Source organism: Triturus cristatus, chromosome 1_1 (genome assembly GCF_964204655.1).
Source record: "Triturus cristatus chromosome 1_1, aTriCri1.1, whole genome shotgun sequence".
Lineage (NCBI taxonomy): Eukaryota > Metazoa > Chordata > Amphibia > Caudata > Salamandridae > Triturus > Triturus cristatus.
In genome coordinates, this window is record NC_140579.1 from 1,307,910,184 (window position 1) to 1,307,923,545 (window position 13,362).

Sequence of the window (13,362 nt, forward strand, 5' to 3'; positions counted from 1 at the left end):
TAGGACCGGTTTCGGGGTTTCATCCCTCTTCAGCCAGGCTAGCTTGATTCCAGTGGCACAGTGAGCCCAGGACTCACGTCTGGGCATACCTGGCGCACTTAGGGCGAGAAAGCAAAAGACACACAATTGATGGACTGAATGCAGAACAAATCAAAACATTCACCCCTAGCCAAGAGATCTGGGTTAAACCCATCATTCATTTGCCTATCATGCCACTCCAAATTAGACTTGACCATATGCAAATCAGTCAAGACCCTGTGCCTCATAGAAACAGTCCAGCCCGAACTGCCAAGCCAGGTCCTCCCTGGACCAGAAACAAGCATCCTAGGAAGGGTTTCAGGGTTTCACCCCTCTTCAGCCAGGATAACTTGATTCCAGTGGCACAGTGAGCCCAGGACCCACATCTGGGCATACCTGGCGCACTTAGGGCGAGAAAGCAAAAGACACAGAATTGATGGATGGAATGCAGAACAAATCAAAAAATTCACCCCCAGTCGAGAGATCTGGGTTAAATTTATCATTCTTTTGCCACCATGCCACCCCAGTTTAGACCTGGCCATATGCAAATCAGTCTTGACCCTGTGCCTCATGGGAACAGTCCAGCCCGAACTGCCAAGCCAGGTCCTCCCTGGACCAGAAACAAGCATCCAAGGACCGGTTTCGGGGTTTCACCCCTCTTCAGCCAGGATAGCTTGATTCCAGTGGCACAGTGAGCCCAGGACCCACGTCTGGGCATACCTGGCGCACTTTGGGCGAGAAAGCAAAAGACACGCAATTGATGAACGGAATGCAGAACAAATCAAAACATTCACCCCCAGTCAAGAGATCTGGGATAAATCCATCATTCTTTTGCTCACCATGCCACCCCAGTTTAGACCTGGCCATAGGCAAATCAGTCTTGACCCTGTGCCTCATTGGAACAGTCCAGCCCGAACTGCCAAGCCAGGTCCTCCCTGGACCGGAAACATGCATCCTAGAACCGGTTACCGGGTTTCACCCCTCTTCAGCCAGGATAGCTTGATTCCAGTGGCATAGTGAGACCAGGACCCATGTCTGGGCATACCTGGCGCACTTAGTGCGAGAAAGCAAAAGACACACAATTGATGGACGGAATGCAGAACAAATCAAAACATTCACCCTCAGTCAAGAGATCTGGGTTAAATCCATCATTCTTTTGCTCACCATGCCACCCCAGTTTAGACCTGGCCATATGCAAATCAGTCTTGACCCTGAGCCTCATGGGAACAGTCCTGCCCGAACTGCCAAGCCAGGTCCTCCCTGGACCGGAAACAAGCATCCTAGGACCGGTTTCGGGGTTTCATCCCTCTTCAGCCAGGCTAGCCTGATTCCAGTGGCACAGTGAGCCCAGGACCCACGTCTGGGCATACCTGGCGCACTTAGGGCGAGAAAGCAAAAGACACACAATTGATGGACAGAATGCAGAACAAATCAAAACATTCACCCCCAGCCAAGAGATCTGGGTTAAATACATCATTCATTTGCCTATCATGCCACTCCAAATTAGACTTGGCCATATGCAAATCAGTCTTGACCTTGTGCCTCATAGAAACAGTCCAGCCCGAACTGCCAAGCCAGGTCCTCCCTGGACCAGAAACAAGCATCCTAGGAAGGGTTTCAGGGTTTCACCCCTCTTCAGCCAGGATAACTTGATTCCAGTGGCACAGTGAGCCCAGGACCCACATCTGGGCATACCTGGCGCACTTAGGGCGAGAAAGCAAAAGACACACAATTGATGGACGGAATGCAGAACAAATCAAAAGATTCAGCCCCAATCGAGAGATCTGGGTTAAATTTATCATTCTTTTGCTCACCATGCCACCCCAGTTTAGACCTGGCCATATGCAAATCAGTCTTGACCCTGTGCCTCATGGGAACAGTCCAGCCCGAACTGCCAAGCCAGGTCCTCCCTGGACCAGAAACAAGCATCCAAGGACCGGTTTCGGGGTTTCACCCCTCTTCAGCCAGGATAGCTTGATTCCAGTGGCACAGTGAGCCCATGACCCACGTCTGGGCATACCTGGCGCACTTAGGGCGAGAAAGCAAAAGACACGCAATTGATGAACGGAATGCAGAACAAATCAAAACATTCACCCTCAGTCAAAAGATCTGGGAAAAATCCATCATTCTTTTGCTCACCATGCCACCCCAGTTAAGACCTGGCCATAGGCAAATCAGTCTTGACCCTCTGCCTCATTGGAACAGTCCAGCCCGAACTGCCAAGCCAGGTCCTCCCTGGACCGGAAACATGCATCCTAGAACCGGTTACAGAGTTTCACCCCTCTTCAGCCAGGATAGCTTGATTCCAGTGGCATAGTGAGCCCAGGACCCATGTCTGGGCATACCTGGCGCACTTAGGGCGAGAAAGCAAAAGACACACAATTGAGGGACGGAATGCAGAACAAATCAAAAAATTCACCCTCAGTCAAGAGATCTGGGTTAAATCCATCATTCTTTTGCTCACCATGCTACCCCAGTTTAGACCTGGCCATATGCAAATCAGTCTTGACCCTGAGCCTCATGGGAACAGTCCTGCCCGAACTGCCAAGCCAGGTCCTCCCTGGACCGGAAACAAGCATCCTAGGACCGGTTTCGGGGTTTCATCCCTCTTCAGCCAGGCTAGCTTGATTCCAGTGGCACAGTGAGCCCAGGAACCACGTCTGGGCATACCTGGCGCACTTAGGGCGAGAAAGCAAAAGACACACAATTGAGGGACGGAATGCAGAACAAATCAAAACATTCACCCCCACCCAAGAGATCTGGGTTAAATCCATCATTCATTTGCCTATCATGCCACTCCAGTTTAGACTTGGCCATATGCAAATCAGTCTTGACCCTGTGCCTCATAGAAACAGTCCAGCCCGAACTGCCAAGCCAGGTCCTCCCTGGACCAGACACAAGCATCCTAGGAAGGGTTTCGGGGTTTCACCCCTCTTCAGCCAGGATAGCTTGATTCCAGTGGCATAGTGAGCCCAGGACCCATGTCTGGGCATACCTGGCGCACTTAGGGCGAGAAAGCAAAAGACACACAATTGATGGACGGAATGCAGAACAAATCAAAAAATTCACCCTCAGTCAAGAGATCTGGGTTAAATCCATCATTCTTTTGCTCACCATGCCACCCCAGTTTAGACCTGGCCATATGCAAATCAGTCTTGACCCTGAGCCTCATGGGAACAGTCCTGCCCGAACTGCCAAGCCAGGTCCTCCCTGGACCGGAAACAAGCATCCTAGGACCGGTTTCGGGGTTTCATCCCTCTTCAGCCAGCCTAGCTTGATTCCAGTGGCACAGTGAGCGCAGGACCCACGTCTGGGCATACCTGGCGCACTTAGGGCGAGAAAGCAAAAGACACACAATTGAGGGACGGAATGCAGAACAAATCAAAACATTCACCCCCAGTCAAGAGATCTGGATTAAATCCATCATTCATTTGCCTATCATGCCACTACAGTTTAGACTTGGCCATATGCAAATCAGTCTTGACCCTGTGCCTCATAGAAACAGTCCAGCCCGAACTGCCAAGCCAGGTCCTCCCTGGACCGGAAACAAGCATCCTAGGACCGGTTTCGGGGTTTCATCCCTCTTCAGCCAGGCTAGCTTGATTCCAGTGGCACAGTGAGCCCAGGAATCACGTCTGGGCATACCTGGCGCACTTAGGGCGAGAAAGCAAAAGACACACAATTGAGGGACGGAATGCAGAACAAATCAAAACATTCACCCCCACCCAAGAGATCTCGGTTAAATCCATCATTCATTTGCCTATCATGCCACTCCAGTTTAGACTTGGCCATATGCAAATCAGTCTTGACCCTGTGCCTCATAGAAACAGTCCAGCCCGAACTGCCAAGCCAGGTCCTCCCTGGACCAGAAACAAGCATCCTAGGAAGGGTTTCGGGGTTTCACCCCTCTTCAGCCAGGATAACTTGATTCCAGTGGCACAGTGAGCCCAGGACCCACATCTGGGCATACCTGGCGCACTTAGGGCGAGAAAGCAATAGACACACAATTGATGGACGGAATGCAGAACAAATCAAAAAATTCACCCTCAGTCAAGAGATCTGGGTTAAATCCATCATTCTTTTGCTCACCATGCCACCCCAGTTTAGACCTGGCCATATGCAAATCAGTCTTGACCCTGAGCCTCATGGGAACAGTCCTGCCCGAACTGCCAAGCCAGGTCCTCCCTGGACCGGAAACAAGCATCCTAGGACCGGTTTCGGGGTTTCATCCCTCTTCAGCAAGGCTAGCTTGATTCCAGTGGCACAGTGAGCCCAGGAACCACGTCTGGGCATATCTGGTGCACTTAGGGCGAGAAAGCAAAAGACACACAATTGAGGGACGGAATGCAGAACAAATCAAAACATTCACCCCCACCCAAGAGATCTGGGTTAAATCCATCATTCATTTGCCTATCATGCCACTCCAGTTTAGACTTGGCCATATGCAAATCAGTCTTGACCCTGTGCCTCATAGAAACAGTCCAGCCCGAACTGCCAAGCCAGGTCCTCCCTGGACCAGAAACAAGCATCCTAGGAAGGGTTTCGGGGTTTCACCCCTCTTCAGCCAGGATAGCTTGATTCCAGTGGCATAGTGAGCCCAGGACCCATGTCTGGGCATACCTGGCGCACTTAGGGCGAGAAAGCAAAAGACACACAATTGATGGACGGAATGCAGAACAAATCAAAAAATTCACCCTCAGTCAAGAGATCTGGGTTAAATCCATCATTCTTTTGCTCACCATGCCACCCCAGTTTAGACCTGGCCATATGCAAATCAGTCTTGACCCTGAGCCTCATGGGAACAGTCCTGCCCGAACTGCCAAGCCAGGACCTCCCTGGACCGGAAACAAGCATCCTAGGACCGGTTTCGGGGTTTCATCCCTCTTCAGCTAGGCTAGCTTGATTCCAGTGGCACAGTCAGCGCAGGACCCACGTCTGGGCATACCTGGCGCACTTAGGGAGAGAAAGCAAAAGACACACAATTGAGGGACGGAATGCAGAACAAATCAAAACATTCACCCCCAGCCAAGAGATCTGGGTTAAATCCATCATTCATTTGCCTATCATGACACTACAGTTTAGACTTGGCCATATGCAAATCAGTCTTGACCCTGTGCCTCATAGAAACAGTCCAGCCCGAACTGCCAAGCCAGGTCCTCCCTGGACTGGAAACAAGCATCCTAGGACCGGTTTTGGGGTTTCATCCCTCTTCAGCCAGGCTAGCTTGATTCCAGTGGCACAGTGAGCCCAGGACCCACGTCTGGGCATACCTGGCGCACTTAGGGCGAGAAAGCAAAAGACACACAATTGAGGGACGGAATGAAGAACAAATCAAAACATTCACCCCCACCCAAGAGATCTGGGTTAAATCCATCATTCATTTGCCTATCATGCCACTCCAGTTTAGACTTGGCCATATGCAAATCAGTCTTGACCCTGTGCCTCATAGAAACAGTCCAGCCCGAACTGCCAAGCCAGGTCCTCCCTGGACCAGAAACAAGCATCCTAGGAAGGGTTTCGGGGTTTCACCCCTCTTCAGCCAGGATAACTTGATTCCAGTGGCACAGTGAGCCCAGGACCCACATCTGGGCATACCTGGCGCTCTTAGGGCGAGAAAGCAAAAGACACACAATTGATGGACGGAATGCAAAACAAATCAAAACATTCACCCCCAGTCGAGAGATCTGGGTTAAAATTTATCATTCTTTTGCTCACCATGCCACACCAATTTAGACCTGGCCATATGAAAATCAGTCTTGACCTTGTGCCTCATAGAAACAGTCCAGCCCGAACTGCCAAGCCAGGTCCTCCCTGGACCAGAAACAAGCATCCTAGGAAGGGTTTCAGGGTTTCACCCCTCTTCAGCCAGGATAACTTGATTCCAGTGGCACAGTGAGCCCAGGACCCACATCTGGGCATACCTGGCGCACTTAGGGCGAGAAAGCAAAAGACACACAATTGATGGACGGAATGCAGAACAAATCAAAAGATTCAGCCCCAATCGAGAGATCTGGGTTAAATTTATCATTCTTTTGCTCACCATGCCACCCCAGTTTAGACCTGGCCATATGCAAATCAGTCTTGACCCTGTGCCTCATGGGAACAGTCCAGCCCGAACTGCCAAGCCAGGTCCTCCCTGGACCAGAAACAAGCATCCAAGGACCGGTTTCGGGGTTTCACCCCTCTTCAGCCAGGATAGCTTGATTCCAGTGGCACAGTGAGCCCATGACCCACGTCTGGGCATACCTGGCGCACTTAGGGCGAGAAAGCAAAAGACACGCAATTGATGAACGGAATGCAGAACAAATCAAAACATTCACCCTCAGTCAAAAGATCTGGGAAAAATCCATCATTCTTTTGCTCACCATGCCACCCCAGTTAAGACCTGGCCATAGGCAAATCAGTCTTGACCCTCTGCCTCATTGGAACAGTCCAGCCCGAACTGCCAAGCCAGGTCCTCCCTGGACCGGAAACATGCATCCTAGAACCGGTTACAGAGTTTCACCCCTCTTCAGCCAGGATAGCTTGATTCCAGTGGCATAGTGAGCCCAGGACCCATGTCTGGGCATACCTGGCGCACTTAGGGCGAGAAAGCAAAAGACACACAATTGAGGGACGGAATGCAGAACAAATCAAAAAATTCACCCTCAGTCAAGAGATCCGGGGTAAATCCATCATTCTTTTGCTCACCATGCTACCCCAGTTTAGACCTGGCCATATGCAAATCAGTCTTGACCCTGAGCCTCATGGGAACAGTCCTGCCCGAACTGCCAAGCCAGGTCCTCCCTGGACCGGAAACAAGCATCCTAGGACCGGTTTCGGGGTTTCATCCCTCTTCAGCCAGGCTAGCTTGATTCCAGTGGCACAGTGAGCCCAGGAACCACGTCTGGGCATACCTGGCGCACTTAGGGCGAGAAAGCAAAAGACACACAATTGAGGGACGGAATGCAGAACAAATCAAAACATTCACCCCCACCCAAGAGATCTGGGTTAAATCCATCATTCATTTGCCTATCATGCCACTCCAGTTTAGACTTGGCCATATGCAAATCAGTCTTGACCCTGTGCCTCATAGAAACAGTCCAGCCCGAACTGCCAAGCCAGGTCCTCCCTGGACCAGACACAAGCATCCTAGGAAGGGTTTCGGGGTTTCACCCCTCTTCAGCCAGGATAGCTTGATTCCAGTGGCATAGTGAGCCCAGGACCCATGTCTGGGCATACCTGGCGCACTTAGGGCGAGAAAGCAAAAGACACACAATTGATGGACGGAATGCAGAACAAATCAAAAAATTCACCCTCAGTCAAGAGATCTGGGTTAAATCCATCATTCTTTTGCTCACCATGCCACCCCAGTTTAGACCTGGCCATATGCAAATCAGTCTTGACCCTGAGCCTCATGGGAACAGTCCTGCCCGAACTGCCAAGCCAGGTCCTCCCTGGATCGGAAACAAGCATCCTAGGACCGGTTTCGGGGTTTCATCCCTCTTCAGCCAGCCTAGCTTGATTCCAGTGGCACAGTGAGCGCAGGACCCACGTCTGGGCATACCTGGCGCACTTAGGGCGAGAAAGCAAAAGACACACAATTGAGGGACGGAATGCAGAACAAATCAAAACATTCACCCCCAGTCAAGAGATCTGGATTAAATCCATCATTCATTTGCCTATCATGCCACTACAGTTTAGACTTGGCCATATGCAAATCAGTCTTGACCCTGTGCCTCATAGAAACAGTCCAGCCCGAACTGCCAAGCCAGGTCCTCCCTGGACCGGAAACAAGCATCCTAGGACCGGTTTCGGGGTTTCATCCCTCTTCAGCCAGGCTAGCTTGATTCCAGTGGCACAGTGAGCCCAGGAATCACGTCTGGGCATACCTGGCGCACTTAGGGCGAGAAAGCAAAAGACACACAATTGAGGGACGGAATGCAGAACAAATCAAAACATTCACCCCCACCCAAGAGATCTCGGTTAAATCCATCATTCATTTGCCTATCATGCCACTCCAGTTTAGACTTGGCCATATGCAAATCAGTCTTGACCCTGTGCCTCATAGAAACAGTCCAGCCCGAACTGCCAAGCCAGGTCCTCCCTGGACCAGAAACAAGCATCCTAGGAAGGGTTTCGGGGTTTCACCCCTCTTCAGCCAGGATAACTTGATTCCAGTGGCACAGTGAGCCCAGGACCCACATCTGGGCATACCTGGCGCACTTAGGGCGAGAAAGCAATAGACACACAATTGATGGACGGAATGCAGAACAAATCAAAAAATTCACCCTCAGTCAAGAGATCTGGGTTAAATCCATCATTCTTTTGCTCACCATGCCACCCCAGTTTAGACCTGGCCATATGCAAATCAGTCTTGACCCTGAGCCTCATGGGAACAGTCCTGCCCGAACTGCCAAGCCAGGTCCTCCCTGGACCGGAAACAAGCATCCTAGGACCGGTTTCGGGGTTTCATCCCTCTTCAGCAAGGCTAGCTTGATTCCAGTGGCACAGTGAGCCCAGGAACCACGTCTGGGCATATCTGGTGCACTTAGGGCGAGAAAGCAAAAGACACACAATTGAGGGACGGAATGCAGAACAAATCAAAACATTCACCCCCACCCAAGAGATCTGGGTTAAATCCATCATTCATTTGCCTATCATGCCACTCCAGTTTAGACTTGGCCATATGCAAATCAGTCTTGACCCTGTGCCTCATAGAAACAGTCCAGCCCGAACTGCCAAGCCAGGTCCTCCCTGGACCAGAAACAAGCATCCTAGGAAGGGTTTCGGGGTTTCACCCCTCTTCAGCCAGGATAGCTTGATTCCAGTGGCATAGTGAGCCCAGGACCCATGTCTGGGCATACCTGGCGCACTTAGGGCGAGAAAGCAAAAGACACACAATTGATGGACGGAATGCAGAACAAATCAAAAAATTCACCCTCAGTCAAGAGATCTGGGTTAAATCCATCATTCTTTTGCTCACCATGCCACCCCAGTTTAGACCTGGCCATATGCAAATCAGTCTTGACCCTGAGCCTCATGGGAACAGTCCTGCCCGAACTGCCAAGCCAGGACCTCCCTGGACCGGAAACAAGCATCCTAGGACCGGTTTCGGGGTTTCATCCCTCTTCAGCCAGGCTAGCTTGATTCCAGTGGCACAGTCAGCGCAGGACCCACGTCTGGGCATACCTGGCGCACTTAGGGAGAGAAAGCAAAAGACACACAATTGAGGGACGGAATGCAGAACAAATCAAAACATTCACCCCCAGCCAAGAGATCTGGGTTAAATCCATCATTCATTTGCCTATCATGACACTACAGTTTAGACTTGGCCATATGCAAATCAGTCTTGACCCTGTGCCTCATAGAAACAGTCCAGCCCGAACTGCCAAGCCAGGTCCTCCCTGGACTGGAAACAAGCATCCTAGGACCGGTTTTGGGGTTTCATCCCTCTTCAGCCAGGCTAGCTTGATTCCAGTGGCACAGTGAGCCCAGGACCCACGTCTGGGCATACCTGGCGCACTTAGGGCGAGAAAGCAAAAGACACACAATTGAGGGACGGAATGAAGAACAAATCAAAACATTCACCCCCACCCAAGAGATCTGGGTTAAATCCATCATTCATTTGCCTATCATGCCACTCCAGTTTAGACTTGGCCATATGCAAATCAGTCTTGACCCTGTGCCTCATAGAAACAGTCCAGCCCGAACTGCCAAGCCAGGTCCTCCCTGGACCAGAAACAAGCATCCTAGGAAGGGTTTCGGGGTTTCACCCCTCTTCAGCCAGGATAACTTGATTCCAGTGGCACAGTGAGCCCAGGACCCACATCTGGGCATACCTGGCGCTCTTAGGGCGAGAAAGCAAAAGACACACAATTGATGGACGGAATGCAAAACAAATCAAAACATTCACCCCCAGTCGAGAGATCTGGGTTGAAATTTTTCATTCTTTTGCTCACCATGCCACACCAATTTAGACCTGGCCATATGAAAATCAGTCTTGACCCTGTGCCTCATGGGAATAGTCCAGCCCGAACTGCCAAGCCAGGTCCTCCCTGGACTGGAAACAAGCATTCAAGGACCGGTTTCGGGGGTTTCACCCCTCTTCAGCCAGGATAGCTTGATTCCAGTGGCACAGTGAGCCCAGGACCCACGTCTAGGCATACCTGGCGCACTTAGGGCAAGAAAGCAAAAGACACGCAATTGATGGACGGAATGCAGAACAAATCAAAACATTCACCCCCAGTCAAGAGATCTGGAATAAATCCATCATTCTTTTGCTCACCATGCCACCCCAGTTTAGACCTGGCCCTATGCAAATCAGTCTTGACCCTGTGCCTCATGGGAACAGTCCAGCCCGAACTGCCAAGCCAGGTCCTCCCTGGACTGGAAACAAGCATCCTAGGACCGGTTTTGGGGTTTCACCCCTCTTCAGCCAGGATAGCTTGATTCCAGTGGCACAGTGAGCCAGAACCCACGTCTGGGCATACCTGGCACACTTAGGGCGAGAAAGCAAAAGACACACAATTGATGGGCGGAATGCAGAACAAATCAAAACATTCACCCCCAGTCAAGAGATCTGGGTTAAATCCATCATTCTTTTGCTCACCATGCCACCCCAGTTTAGACCTGGCCGTATGCAAATCAGTCCTGACCCTGTGCCTCATGAGAACAGGCCAGCCCGAACTGCCAAGCCAGGTCCTCCCTGGACCGGAAACAAGCATCCTAGGACCGGTTTCGGGGTTTCATCCCTCTTCAGCCAGGCTAGCTTGATTCCAGTGGCACAGTGAGCCCAGGACCCACGTCTGGGCATATCTGGCGCACTTAGGGCGAGAAAGCAAAAGACACACAATTGATGGACGGAATGCAGAACAAATCAAAACATTCACCCTCAGTCAAGAGATCTGGGTTAAATCCATCATTCTTTTGCTCACCATGCCACCCCAGTTTAGACCTGGCCATATGCAAATCAGTCTTGACCCTGAGCCTCATGGGAACAGTCCTGCCCGAACTGCCAAGCCAGGTCCTCCCTGGACCGGAAACATGCATCCTATGACCGGTTTCGGGGTTTCATCCCTCTTCAGCCAGGATAGCCTGATTCCAGTGGCACAGTGAGCCCAGGGCCCACGTCTGGGCATACCTGGCGCACATAGGGCGAGAAAGCAAAAGACACACAATTGTTGGACGGAATGCAGAACTAATCAAAACATTCACCCCCAGTCAAGAGATCTGGGTTAAATCCATCATTCTTTTGCTCACCATGCCACCACAGTTTAGACCTGGCCCTATGCAAATCAGTCTTGACCCTGTGCCTCATGGGAACAGTCCAGCCCGAACTGCCAAGCCAGGTCCTCCCTGGACTGGAAACAAGCATCCTAGGACCGGTTTCGGGGTTTCACCCCTCTTCAGCCAGGATAGCTTGATTCCAGTGGCACAGTGAGCCAGAACCCATGTCTGGGCATACCTGGCGCACTTAGGGCGAGAAAGCAAAAGACACACAATTGATGGACGGAATGCAGAACAAATCAAAACATTCACCCCCAGTCAAGAGATCTGGGTTAAATCCATCATTCTTTTGCTCACCATGCCACCCCAGTTTAGACCTGGCCATATGCAAATCAGTCCTGACCCTGTGCTTCATGAGAACAGGCCAGCCCGAACTGCCAAGCCAGGTCCTCCCTGGACCGGAAACAAGCATCCTAGGACCGGTTTCGGGGTTTCATCCCTCTTCAGCCAGGCTAGCTTGATTCCAGTGGCACAGTGAGCCCAGGACCCACGTCTGGGCATACCTGGCGCACTTAGGGCGAGAAAGCAAAAGACACACAATTGATGGACTGAATGCAGAACAAATCAAAACATTCACCCCTAGCCAAGAGATCTGGGTTAAATCCATCATTCATTTGCCTATCATGCCACTCCAAATTAGACTTGGCCATATGCAAATCAGTCTAGACCCTGTGCCTCATAGAAACAGTCCAGCCCGAACTGCTAAGCCAGGTCCTCCCTGGACCAGAAACAAGCATTCTAGGAAGGGTTTCAGGGTTTCACCCCTCTTCAGCCAGGATAACTTGATTCCAGTGGCACAGTGAGCCCAGGACCCACATCTGGGCATACCTGGCGCACTTAGGGCGAGAAAGCAAAAGACACACAATTGATGGACGGAATTCAGAACAAATCAAAAGATTCACCCCCAGTCGAGAGATCTGGTTTAAATTTATCATTCTTTTGCTCACCATGCCACCCCAGTTTAGACCTGGCCATAGGCAAATCAGTCTTGACCCTGTGCCTCATGGGAATAGTCCAGCCCGAACTGCCAAGCCAGGTCCTCCCTGGACCAGAAACAAGCATCCAAGGACCGGTTTCGGGGTTTCACCCCTCTTCAGCCAGGATAGCTTGATTCCAGTGGCACAGTGAGCCCAGGACCCACGTCTGGGCATACCTGGCGCACTTAGGGCGAGAAAGCAAAAGACACGCAATTGATGAACGGAATGCAGAACAAGTCAAAACATTCACCCCCAGTCAGGAAATCTGGGATAAATCCATCATTCTTTTGCTCACCATGCCACCCCAGTTTAGACCTGGCCATAGGCAAATCAGTCTTGACCCTGTGCCTCATTGGAACAGTCCAGCCCGAACTGCCAAGCCAGGTCCTCCCTGGACCGGAAACATGCATCCTAGAACCGGTTACCAGGTTTCACCCCTCTTCAGCCAGGATACCTTGATTCCAGTGGCATAGTGAGACCAGGACCCATGTCTGGGCATACCTGGCGCACTTAGGGCGAGAAAGCAAAAGACACATAATTGATGGACGGAATGCAGAACAAATCAAAACATTGAAATGAAATGAAATGAAAATGAAATGAAAAGAGATTTGTAAAGCGCATGGCTGCCCTTGAGCGTCCCAGCGCTGAAACAAAACACAGGACCACCACCCAAACACAACTAAAGCAAAGCCTAACGGGGGAAGAGATAAGTTTTCAGTGCCTTGCGGAAACGCACTAGATTGGGTTCTTTCCGCAGGGCCGTCGGCAGAGCATTCCATAGTTGGCCTGCATTAATAGAGAACCGGCGACCGCCGGACTTCACCTTTTTGGCTCTGGGTATCACCACAAAATTACCATCATCCGAGCGAAGGGCTCGCGTAGGTTTGTAAGGGCGCACCAGGTCTCTAAGGATTGGAGGGCCTGATCCTTGCAAAGCTTTGAACACGATGCAAAGGGATTTAAATTTTATGCGAGCTCGGATTGGAAGCCAATGCAAGGCCTTGAGAGCAGGCTTAGCTGATGATCTTTTGGCAGTACCAGTGAGCATTCTTGCAGCCGCATTCTGAGCTCTTTGGAGCACATTCAGGGTGGATTCTGG